The following is a 12,959-nucleotide window of genomic DNA, read 5'->3' on the forward strand; positions in this document are numbered from 1 at the left end:
CTTTCCTCAGGTTTCAAAGAATTGAAAACCTGCTTCATCCCTCTGTCCCTGCTTCTACCTTCCTCTTCCCCCCAGGCAGCAGGGAAGTAGAGTGGAGAAATATTGTCTAAAGTTTGTGGCCCTGGTTGTGAGGTGCTTTTATTGTCTAGCGATATCTCGAAACTTAGCAGCCATAGTTAGGTCTGAAGTGATCACCCCAAATGGGCAAAATGCCTCAATCACTGTTTTCCCTTTGGAAACTGAGAACACGTGGTCAGTACCTTGGTGTGTGCCGTAATTACGCTGGCCTTAGCACACCCCAAGATGGAGTCACAGCTGTGTTTTGTTGAGGGCCACCCTGTGTATCTTCAGTTAGGCAATTTCAACATGAGGCAGATCCTGGATACAGAGTCCCTCATCCTATCATGCCCTGGAGATTGTCTAGCAGAGGTCACATGGACATGAGTGCCCACATGAATTTCCGTGCTCTGGAAACTACATTTCCATCCCTCTCCACATCCTGCCCCTGGCCCTCAATAAACTTCAAGGAGCAAGAGTGAACAACTTGGAGTGGGACTTACTGAATCAAGAGGAAGCAGTGTCTAGACACCACAGCAAAGTGAAAGAGAGTTCGAAGAAGTTTGCCCGAGTATGCAAGCTCTCAGCCCAACTGTCTTATTTTCCACTGAGTTCATTCAGCACTTGTTCCTGAGCCACTACCAGATTTAAGGCAATTCCACACTTGGCCACCAGATAGCACCATTTAGTTCCCAAAAGTGCCATGCATCCTTTTGCCATTTTAACGTGGGTCCCCCCGTTTATGTTGGCCAGAAGGTGGGGAACAAATTAAGAGTGTGCTTAGGCAATCTGAAGATTATTAAGGGGGGGCAAAGCCCCAGCCCTGTCTAGCAGAGAAAGCCTTTGGGTCTGCAGTTTGCCTCTCCCCAACCTCTGTCTTTGAATAGAATTATAGATTCAAGGAATATGAGTAGCGTAGAGAAAAGGGGTAAAAGCTCTTTTGGGGCAGGCATTACAATTTATGTGATGACCACAGGGAGAGGCTGTTCTTTTAATCAGAGAACTGAGGAGTGCTGATTGGAAACGTCACTGTTAATTCCTTTTCCCGGAGCCACTATCTTTGAATGAAGATTCAGAGAAAAATTTGCACATATTACTTGAGGGATTTGTGAGTCCAGAATGGCTAAGCCTTTGGAGAAGCAGCCACAGGCACTCTTAGATGGCTTACAGACTAAAGCAGTCCTGGAGGATGTTGGACTTGATCTGGGATATGGATACTACTTATATAAAGCTCATAGCCAATAGTTGAGCAGAGCTGAAACCTGTGTCCTGTTAAAACATGGGCCAAGCTTTTCCCATCCGTGATTTCTGTCACCTCATGAAGTATTTTTGTAAAGCCACTTGTATACCACTAACTGCCAGACATTATTATAAGGGCTTTACATATTTTATTTAATCCTTATAATACTTGTGAGTTAATATTTCCCTGTAGATGGGGGTGGAGGACTGGCATGTTGATGCAAAGTTGTGCCCTTAATTGCTATTCTTAGCTTGAAATAAGCAGGTCAGTGTTTCTCAAGAACTTCCAATAAGCAACAGAAGAGGGCAGTAGAAGACTAAGATTTGAGCTGCTTTCCCCCATAGTTTTGGTAGGTAATAGACTTAAGACAGCCAAAGTCACTCCCCATTTCTTTCCCTCTGTGCAGACCTGGCCTAAGGAGATCTGTCTTCTGCAAGGTTAAATCCCTCAAAGTTTTTCAGTTCTCATGCTGTTTCAGGGAAGGTTGGTAAGATTCTCCTCAGCTCCTGCACCAGTTTGGGTTATAGACTTAAAATTGGAAATCAGGCTTTGGTTTCTCATTCTACCCAAGACAGCCAATCCATAAGCTAATGATGATCCCAATTACGTGCGCAGCATATTGAGCACCTCTTATGTTCTCAGCCCTGCACTATGTTTTATAGATTCAGGAATGTATAGAACATAGACAATGTACTCAAAGAGCTCAAAAGTTTAGTGTGGAAGGGAACTGTGTGAACACATCTTTTCAGTTTCTTGTTCTAGCGAGCATGTACAAATTGTAATGGAACCAGAGAAGAGAGAGGCAATTTTAGAAAGGTGAACATTTAAGTTGACACTAACTAGGTCATTGAAAAACTGGCCATATGGCCTAGCTGAGGGTAGAGCCCTAGTGTATTTAAAATAAGGCTGGTTTGCCAGATCCCCTAGGGGCATTTTGTCCTTAGTTTCCCCTCAACAACCCCCTCCCTGCAAAATGGCAGTTCCCTAAAGCACCACCTAAGTTGAGTCAGGAGCATTGACTCCAAATTGTTCATCTGCATAAGGACAGGCCTTGTCCTTGGAAAGTGACACTCTTGAATATTGAGGCAAGGTACAAATTCTCTGCCTGTCCTTAAGAGAAGAGCCAGGGAAATAGTCCCAGGAATCTATGCTCAGCCCCTTCAGGAACCCTCAGTGTAGCAAGAACAAGAAGTGCGTCTAGGGCAGGTTGAGGAAAAAGGCATTGCGAGCAAAGAACATAACAGGAATAATAAAAGCCAACACAACATTCTGTATGTGTGAGGAACTGTTCTGAATGCTTTGCATGTAGTAATCCATTTAATCTTCACAACATCCCAGTGAGTAGGTACATGTCTATTTTATAGATCAGGAAATAAAATTCAGAGAAGTGAAGACCTAAAGCCATCCAGCTGGTACATAGAGGAGCTAGGATTCAAACTCAGACAGTCTGGTTCAGAGTCTGGGCCCTTAAAAACAGATGAAAGACCTCTAAATACCCTTGAGACTAGCCTCTGGATATGCAGCTCCCCAAAGCAGCAAACCATTCCAAAACATGCCTCAAAGTAGCTGATGACACCCCTAGAGGCTGTGGCTTTTTTCCCACTGCCAATTGGGTGAAGCTTATAGAAGCTTTTTTTTTTTTTTTAAGAACTGAGGGAATTTATTTTTTTTCCCCCTAAACTGGTTTGAGTAATTCAATCAAGTTGGAAATACATTTCGGCTGCCTTATAAGGTTCTGATGTCTGCTGCCTCAGGGGCCTGCTGGGGGTAGGGAGTGACAGCTCCTGTCCCACACCTCCACCCACCATTAGCAAAGTCACTCTGTGACAGATACCTGAGTTGGGATTGAGGCCAGGCACATTCATTGTGTTATTGGCAACAAGAGCAAGTTGAAACAAGAAAACCAAAACCTTTAGTGATGGGGACTGCATAGGCAAAAGTGAAAATCTCAAGGTCACTGGCCTGCCCGGGAAATGGAAGTAACTACAGCATCGGGCAGACCAGCCAAGGTAAACTGCTCCTGTGGCAGTATTTTAAGTGGGCAGAGGCTCCACACCTGGATGAAAGACTCAACAGGCCCATGTCCTTTGTGGGTCTAAGCTGAACACATACAACTACCTTCCACCCAAAAGGGAGGCCAGGCACAATGCAATGTCCCAGGGTGGTATCTGGCTCAGGCTGTTCAATCCTTTGTTGAACTTACCCCTGTCAAGATATAGGCTGAGTGTGAAGAGTTTGGCAGCTAATCCCATGGCTTCTAGACTCACTGCTAAAGTCATTCAACTTCTGGGGCGAATGATATGGAGAATCATTATTCAACTTACTGGCCTTCTGGAGCTAGAAATAATTAAGTGTTGTAATATGCAGCACTAACTGAGCACTCACTGAGTGTCAGGCACTGGGCTGGGTACTTAGATGACCTCAGCTAATCCTCACCACGTTCCCATGAAATGAACTAGCTGGCCCAAAGACTCAGCAGGTGAGAGGTGAGCTGAGGTTTGAACCCGGGCCATCTGGTGGCTTCAGGGCCCAACCTGGTGAGCGCTAAACTATGTGGCTCTCTTGGAGAAGTTAGGAGAAGGGATTTTATAGGACCTCTAACCCAGCTCTGGATGAGCCTGTTTTTGTTTTTTTTTTTTTTAATTTAAATTTGATTAAGTTCCTCTTGGAACTTAGATTCCTTTGATGATTTTCATTGCCTTCTTGAAGGAAATCCCAACAGCCTGTCCTACAGATCTTTCATGATCTTGCCTCTGCCTCTCTCATTTTCCACTAACCCCCAAACCCGCCCTCCACTCGAGCCCTGTGGAGCTATTTTCATTCCCCTAAGCATAATGATATTTGGCAGGCCCTGCTTAGTGTTTATAAACATATTATTTAATCTTCACAACAATCTCTATTGAAAAGATAAGGAAAGTGAGGCTCAGAGAGGTTAAGAAACAACATGCCAAGGTCCCACAAGCTTGCTGACTCCAAGCTTAAGCTCTTCAGTGAATGCACTGTATACTTCTATCCTGTGACCATTCTCTCTGCCTGGAATGCTCTCCTCCTCACTGCCTAGCTGGAAAACCAGCCCTTCCTCTTGAGGCAGTTGAAAGGATATTTCCTCAGGGAAGCTGCCATTGTTTCCCGCCCTCCTACCAGGTTGAGTTAGCAGCTCTCTCTTCAGGTGCCCATGGCAGCCTATACTCGTCACGATTCAGTCCCTGTATGGTTACTGTCTGTTTCCATGTGTGTCTCTCCCAACTAGGTTATGAACTCCCTGAGGGGAGGAACTGTTCGTGTCTGTATCACCTAGCAGGGTGCCTGACAGACAATATCCCAGATGGTGGTAAATTTTTGTTGACTGAATAGATGATGGGCCCATAAGTGAACCTGAAGTGTAAGAGATTTTGTTTTGGATCTGCTCCTGAGGCCCAGAGAAGGATGCAGATGGGCCTGGGCACCAAACAAGGAGTATATCAATCCTAGAGCTTCTTCCCCAGATGTCTTCTGCTGTGGCTTCTGTGCTCGTGTCTAGGAACATCACAAAGGCCAGTTCTGTGATGCTCCCCAATTATGGAGAGTTTTTAATGGATGCAGGGACATTAAAGGGCCAGGGTTAATTATTCAGAAAGTGTGTTTCAACTGACTTGCGTTTCATCTCCTCAGTGATGGATAGCTTCAGAGCCTACAGTTGCCCTCTGCAAAGAAGGCAAGCACTGTCCTGCATCTACATCTTGTCATTCTAGGAATCACCAAAAGAGTGTAAAGACCGGGGTGGGGGGGTGGGGTGGCTGGGGGAGAGGGAAGTTTTGACATTGAGCAGAATAATCTGGAAGAACCCTCTCCTCTATTAGAGAGGTGAAAACTAAGGCTCAGAGTAGTTAACCTGGGACATAAAACTGTCACTGATGCTTAGTTGGGGAAGGAGGAATACTCTGCTCTGACATTTTAGGTTATCATTTCCTTTGGCTCCAAGAAGGAAAAAAATAAAAAAATTAGACAAGTTAGAGGATAGAAGAATGTAAAAAGATCAAGTTCCCCTGATATTTTCTAGTTCCTGGGATCTGATATATATATGGTTTCAGTATTCATAGACATTTGTTAAATTTTATCTTGTTGCTACCCCTTTTTCTCAATCTCTTTCTCCATCTTCAGGGGTGACCACCCTAACTTGTTCATAATGAAAGAGGGTGTCAACTTTATGGGGAAGGAGGCTGCATCTGATTGTTGTTCTTAAAGAGGGCTGTTGCCTCTGGGTTTTAGGACTTGTCTGGCATACGAGCACTCTGGTGGATTTCAGTTTTTGAGAGATAAAACTTAGTGAGTGCATCTTTTATAGAATCTCAGGAAGCAACCTAGGTACTGGGGACTACTTTCGGTAAGGGCCTGGCATACTGTGGCCATTTGGGATGTCTAGCTGGAGCTTACATAAGAGAAACCTCCTGGATAGACTCTCGATTCTATTTGGGATCTCTCAGCCACTGTGACATCAGCTTGTTACCTTTCTTTTTTCCCCTTTTGGTCAAGTAGGCATTTTCAATCCCTCACTGCCAGGGCCAGGCTTATTCCTGGGAGTCATGTCCCACGTCGCCAGGGAGATTCATTCATTCATTCCCCTGGAAGTCATGTCCCTTGTTGGGGGAGAGGGGGAAGTTAGTGAATTTATTTGCTGAGTTGGGCTTAAAGAGAGAAAGCCCACATCTGAGAAACAAAAGAGGTTCCCTGGAGGTGCCTCTTAGGCATAATTATAGGAAAGCTTAGCCTCCCATTTACAGCCCTAAGTTTCACAAGAGCAAACCTTAAATGCCTGATTTATTGAGTAGTGGGTTTCTAATTTCACTTAATATATATTCTATCCCAAGATAAATGGTCAGTTTCTTACATTAGCTTCACTTCATTGTACAATCATCACTCTCAACTTTAAACAATTATAACAACATAAAACCTCCTGGAGCTCTTATCAGCTGCAGGTTTGTGGTGCTAATCTGTGGGTTACATGCCTTTAAACAACCATTTATGAACATGTTTGCTTTTGATATGTCACTGATACTTATAATCACATTAACAAATCATAGTCACATCTGACCATTCCCATACCATTAAGTTCACTCTCATTATCATATCTGTACATATTAGCTTATCATTCCCCCTTCGTTAGCTTCTATTTCTAGGTCCCCTATATTCTACATTATAAGACCCTTCATTTTACATTTACATTATAAGACCCTTATTTAACATTAGTGGTAACAAACAATATCTCTCCTTTTGTGTCTGGCTTATTTCACTCAGCATTATGTCTTCAAGGTTCATCCGTGTTGTCATATGTTTCATGACCTCATTCCTTCTTACTGCTACATAGTATTCCATCAAATGTATATACCACATTTTGTTTATCCACTCATCTGTTAAAGGACATTTGGATTGTTTCCATCTCTTGGAAATTGTGAACAATGCTGCTGTGAACATCAGTGTGCAAATATCTGACACATATGGTTTTTAAAACAATTTACTCAATTACAATCAGTAAAGCAAGTGTGCTTCAGAGGAGAGTTTAACCATTCTTTGCGTAATTGTCAGAGACAATACTAATTGCTCCAGAAGAGTGATATGGATGGGTGTAGGGGTGGGAGGCTGGGAACCACAGCTTTGTGAGTGAGCTTTGTGTCTATGTGTGTGTCAAGAGAAAGCAGAGGCTGCCCAGGACCTGTGGTGTTGTCAGTCTGAGTGTTCTCAGTCCCCAATCTTTCTATTTGCTCTAATGACAACAGCAGAGCTTTGAAAAGCTTTGTGAGGACAAAGAGCTCACTAGGACAGAGGGGGAACAAATTCAAGTGCTACGAACTTAGACCTGTAAGTGCAGATGGACACAAATGGACTTATTTAAGTAAGAGAAGACCAACAGCAGGCAGGGGAGGGGAATAGAGGCTTTCAGTCCAGAGAAAGAGCTGGGATGAGGGTAAGGTGCCAGGGTTCCCTGCTCTCTTCTCTCTTCTACATATAACAAACAAACAAACAAAAACCCAAGGAGGGAAAACTCCCAAGAAGCACTGTCTTCGGTAAAAAGTAAGGAAACAATGTAATCAAGGAAGCTGTAGAATATTTTTCCCTGGAGAACTCTCAAAATTAAATACGCAGCCCTCCCCCACCTTAATGGTTCAAAATGATCTTGTATGGAGGCGGAGGGATTGCCCCGATGCCCAAGATGGGCATGAAATTCAGTTAATGATGGTCTGACTACATAAGGGCTCATCTTTTAAAAATGACAAATAATTGAAAAGCGAAGTATCTAATAATTGCCTGGGTGTGGAGGGGTGGATGTCTTTTTCCATTCTTTCCCCTCCCAGCTCCAAAAGCCTGGGGAAATAAGCACAAGGGATGCTTAGCTCCTGATTAGTTTTATAACCCAGACACTACTGCCCCTGAAGAATTAAAAGAACATTAAAGCTGTAGCCAGAGGCACCACATTCTTCATTTAACCAAATTACAGCATTAACTGAATAGTTTCTGAGAAGGGAGACTGGCTTTCTCTAACCTTGGGTTCCCAGGTGTGCTTAGGAGAAGTTGGGGCACCAGATTGACACAAACTTTTGATGCCAATGGGGGCAGTTGGGCCAGCTGCCATGGAAGAGTTAAATGCATCAGGCCAGTTGGCTTAGCTCTGTTCTGTGCATGGAGGCTGCAGCCCTGTCTCTGGCCCATTGTCTGGCAGCAGATGGTAGAAGGGGAAGGAGCAAACAGAAGAGGGCCGGTCACATAGTGAAGCAAGGAGCCCTGGGATACACCCAGCTAAGGGTGGGGCTGGGGCCCCCTCTTTGAATGTGAAGGGCAGACTGACAACTGTCATCAGCTCTAGTTTCATTCCTCGTACATGCCCCACTTCCTCCTCTGTCCCTGGTTACCCTGCTATGCAGGGTGAGTGGGCATGGCCTTGTGCCTCAGGAGCTGTGGGCACAGCTTTAGGTCATTTAGAAGTCCCTGGAGGTCTTTCCCTCTTTCATGACAGCCACTGAGGTGGCAGCCACTTGCCCCCTTGCTTTGTGGCAAGCAGGCTGGGGATGGTCTCTGAGGTCTACCTGGTGTTATTTGTAGAATGATCTGAAAAAGCCCCCTCTACTGCCTCTTCTCTCCCCCAAACCCTGAAATCCCACTTCTCTTTTCATCCCCTCACTTTGCACTTAGTCTTTCACTTACTCACTCACTCAGCAAATAAGTATCGAGGAGAGAGACAGGATGCTACAGTCCTTTTATAAAAGTTGACTCCAAAAGTTCAAGTGGATATTCAAGTTGTGATGTAAGGAATTTTTTTTTTTTTAATCATCATTTTATTGAGATATATTCACATACCACGCAGTCATACAAAACAAATTGTACTTTCGATTGTTTACAGTACCATTACATAGTTGTACATTCATCACCTAAATCAATCCCTGACACCTTCATTAGCACACACACAAAAATAACAAGAATAATAATTAGAGTGAAAAAGAGCAATTGAAGTAAAAAAGAACACTAGGTACCTTTGTCTGTTTGTTTGCTTCCCCTACTTTTCTACACATCGATCCATAAACTAGACAAAGTGGAGTTTGGTCCTTATGGCATTCCCAATCCCACTGTCACCCCTCATAAGCTACATTTTTATACAACTGTCTTCGAGATTCACGGGTTCTGGGTTGTAGTTTAATAGTTTCAGGTATCCACCACCAGCTACCCCAATTCTTTAGAACCTAAAAAAGGTTGTCTAAAGTGTGCGTAAGAGTGCCCACCAGAGTGATCTCTCGGCTCGTTTTGGAATCTCTCTGCCACTGAAGCTTATTTCATTTCCTTTCACATCCCCCTTTTGGTCAAGAAGATGTTCTCCATCCCACGATGCCGGGTCTACATTCCTCCCCGGGAGTCATATTCCACGTTGCCAGGGAGATTCACTTCCCTGGGTGTCTGATCCCACGTAGGGGGGAGGGCAGTGATTTCACCTTTCAAGTTGGCTTAGCTAGAGAGAGAGGGCCATGATGTAAGGAATTTTTATGCAACATTCACACTGTCTGTGTCCTCTACTCTTACTGCCCTGGCAACTCCCGGGTAGATCAGGAAGGGCTCCACTTCATGCTTGCAGCCTTCCTCTTTCTCCCCAAGCTCTTCCTCAGTGCCACCACTTAACTGTATATGGATCTTTGGCCCAATGTACCATACAGGGACTGCCTCCCCATTCGCAAACTGCCCACATAGCCTCCTTCAATGGATGTCCTAAACATTAAGCAAGCTAGCACGTGGAAAGGTCCCTGTCATTTAATAAATAGTAGTTTCTCACCACCTCCTTCCAGGTCCTTCTTCCCAAGTTCCTTGCTGCTCCCACCCACCTGCTCCATTCTCATAGGCCCCCAGTCACCTTGATCTTCTCACAAGGAGCTTCCTCTTCCTCACCAACTCTTTAGATTCAGAAGCCCCCACCATCCAGGTGACAGCTATAGGTAGAGGCGGCCTTTTGGGGGTTGTAGAAGGGGGCAGTGAGGGAGGAATTCAGGGAAACCGAAACGGCTATGGGGGAAGCCCAAAATTTAGCCTTGGACTGCAGCGGGTTAGGAAGCTTGGGGAGAGGAAGCTGGCTCAAGAGAGACCGTCCATTTCGGGTGGGGAAGATGAGGCGCAGCAGCCGTGACCTTGAGCAGGAGGCGGAGGCGCTGCGAGTCTAGGAGGGTCCCTGCAGGGCAGGTCGGCCTCCGCCGCCCTGCGCCCCCCTCCCGGTGCCGCCCTCGCGCGCCCGCCGGCTGGGTCTCCTCCCCTCACTGCAGCGCTCGCCGCTCTCGCCCATTGACCAGGCCCCACCCCCGCCGCCTCGGCGCAGACTGCCAAGCTCAGCAAGTCTTGCGGCAAAGACACTTCGAAGCCGAGTTGGGGCAGAGGCGGAGCGGGGACTCCCGGCCCCGGCGGGCAACAGACGCCCCTGTTAAACCGCAGCCAACGCCGCGTCCTTGCAACCAGACGCCCCCTCACCTCGGGGGCCGGGGATCTCTCCTGCCTCCGCCGGGTCGCTCCCGGGTAAGTCCGCATCCCGGCCCGTGGGGGGCACCGACCTCCCCCTCCAAAGTTTCTCTTCCCTGGGCGGGTTTTCTGCTACTGAGTCGAGAGGTCACGAGGTGGGATCTGGCTCCTGGGAGGTAGGTTGGGTCCGGTAAGTTTGAGGGCAAGGAGGCCGAGCGCTCGCACCGTCCTTTGGAGGAGTTTGGACGGGTCCAGATGGAAGGTTCGTTTCGGGAAGCCAGACCCCGGGGCGGGGCGGAGGAATCGTGTCCTCAGCTGGATTGGGGAGGGGGTGAGGGCAATTTCCTGCCTGGGTCTCATGGTGATGGACTGCAGAGGAGAGGGGTGGGCCGATGTCCCCTGCACCCTCGGGCTCTGCGCCCCCACCCTTCCTTCCCAATATCCGGGATGCGCCCCACTCGCGACTCGCCCCCCTCCGGTCCGCCCGAGGGTTCGTCAGCGGAGATTCTTTTGTCCCCCCTTAGGTTTCGGGAACCCCCAGACCCCGCCGTCGTGAGAGGGAAGGGGTCGCGGGTTCCGGGGACAGAGACTCTGGATCAAGGAGAGGGTGGGGAGACAGTGGACAGGGGTTATCCGGAAACGAGGGCCAAAAGGAGCTGGGACCAGGACGTGAGAGGGAGATAGAAGCACCTGTCGTCTATCTCCAAATCTCATGACTCAGCACGTCCTAGGACCTCCCGTGTCTGCTTCAGCCCTTGTTCCCAGCCCCAGGCATCTAGATTTGGGGGATGCAGACAACCCACATTCCCTTTCTGGACTTTACTTTTCCCATTTAGGGTTCCCCATTCTTTTGTGTCAGGGCACAGGGTTTGTATTTTTTAACTCAAAAGAGAGGAGCTTTCTCCTTCCCCATCCCATTAACTTAGGCCTACCCACCCCCTCCCCACCCCCAATTTTCCTTTCTCCTTCCCCCCTTTCCATTCCCACATTCCACAGGTGCTGCCATAACACCCCCAGCCCATGGTGTGCATGCTGGCTGCCAGGGCCCCATCTCCCCCTCTGCAGAAACCCCCAACCCCCATTCCTTGTAAGGTAAAGAATGAAGTGCTCTCCACTGCTTTTCCCCATGGCAGCAAAAAGAAGGGGAGTGTAAGGACAGAGCGGAGTTGGCCCAGGAGGGGGGCACTGCAGGGGCAAAGGCTGGGGGCCAGCAGTGGGGAGAGAAGGGCAGAGGCTGGTTGGGGTGGGCAGGCCCAGATTGGAACGGGGTGGGCATGAGGACAAGGAGATCCTTAGGATCTGGGGGCCTGCAGAAAGCCAGGAATGTGGACTGGGGTCTGACCTGGAGAACAGGAAGGTACCCTTCCTCCTGCTCTACTACCACTGCCCTGCAGGGAGTCTCCCATATGTATTAGATTGTCCCCATCCCAGCCCATCCAGTTCTTGATAATGCAGGTTCTTTATCAGAGGGGATGGACAATGAGGAGCAGGCAGCCCATAATCCTTCCAGCCATCTCCCCCTGCTTAGGTCCAGGGCCAGCATCTGAGCTGCAAGAAACATCTCTGTGACTGACAGAGGTGTGGGGAGAAAAGAATTAACCAGGCCCAATGCCCCTCAGCCTGGGCCAAAGGGGCAAGTGGGAGGAGGCAGGGCAGCTCTGATGCAGTGGGACGTGCGTGACAGCCTGTGAGCGGTGGCCTGGCAGACACTGCAGGCTGCAGCCTGTGTCAGTGCCCTAGGGGTGAGTCAGCGTCAGGGGTCCATGCCAGGCACACTGCAGCCAGGCCCGGGGATCCCAGCCCCAACTGTTCTCCTCCCCATGCTGCTGGGGAATGACCAATGCTAGCTGAACTCCCACTCCTGGGCTTCTCTCCCTCTGCGTTGCTTGTCTCCTCATCAGATTGTTCAGCCTCATCCTCTAGGACTCTCCTGGTGGGGGGTGGTTTGGCTTTTTCTGGGGATATCTTGGGCTTGATTCTCACCACTTTGCCCAAAGTGGAGTTGGGTAGCTGGGGGAGGGAAGGGCCTCTAGACACACAAATTTTCTGTCCCACTGTCCCCAGGAGAAAGAGAGACCAGACCACTTGGTTGTGAGTCTGTTTGTTCAGCAGAACAGGCAACTTTCTTTTAGGGGTGAGGGTGGGGTGTGTGCCAAACCCTTCCCTGGCAAGCATAGTTTTTACTGTTTCAGCTTTGGGGCTTGATACTCACAGAACAGACCAGGGGAAGAGAAAGAACAGTGTTGGTGTTTGTAAGCATTACATTTTCCCCCTTGGAAAGCTTGCAACTGTTTTCATCTTATGATTGGAATTGGTTTTATCCTTGGGCAAAGCATGTACCTCATTGAAGGGAAGTACATGGCAGGGACAGGGAGACCCTGTTTGGAGTTGGGGCTGACCTCATACTGCAGCTGGAGGTCATTCAACCCCTGTCCCTCTCAATCAGCTTCCAGGCAGGTGTGACCGGGCTGTCCCTGGCACTGCAGAGACCTGGGGGTGGGGTAGGCTTTGGAGATGGTTGAGAAGCCCCTACCCTGCCCTCTCCAAGCCCTGGGGGCAAGGTGTACCCAATACCCCCTGGCTCCTAGGCAAACCTGACCTTGAAGAGCCCCTTCTGCCCCTACCCAGACTTTGCCATATCTTGACTGGGTCTTCTCTTTTTCCCATAGAGCTGATGACAGAGAGGGAGAGTAGATGGAGG

Source organism: Choloepus didactylus, chromosome 2 (assembly GCF_015220235.1).
Source record: "Choloepus didactylus isolate mChoDid1 chromosome 2, mChoDid1.pri, whole genome shotgun sequence".
In the NCBI taxonomy this organism is placed as follows: domain Eukaryota; kingdom Metazoa; phylum Chordata; class Mammalia; order Pilosa; family Megalonychidae; genus Choloepus; species Choloepus didactylus.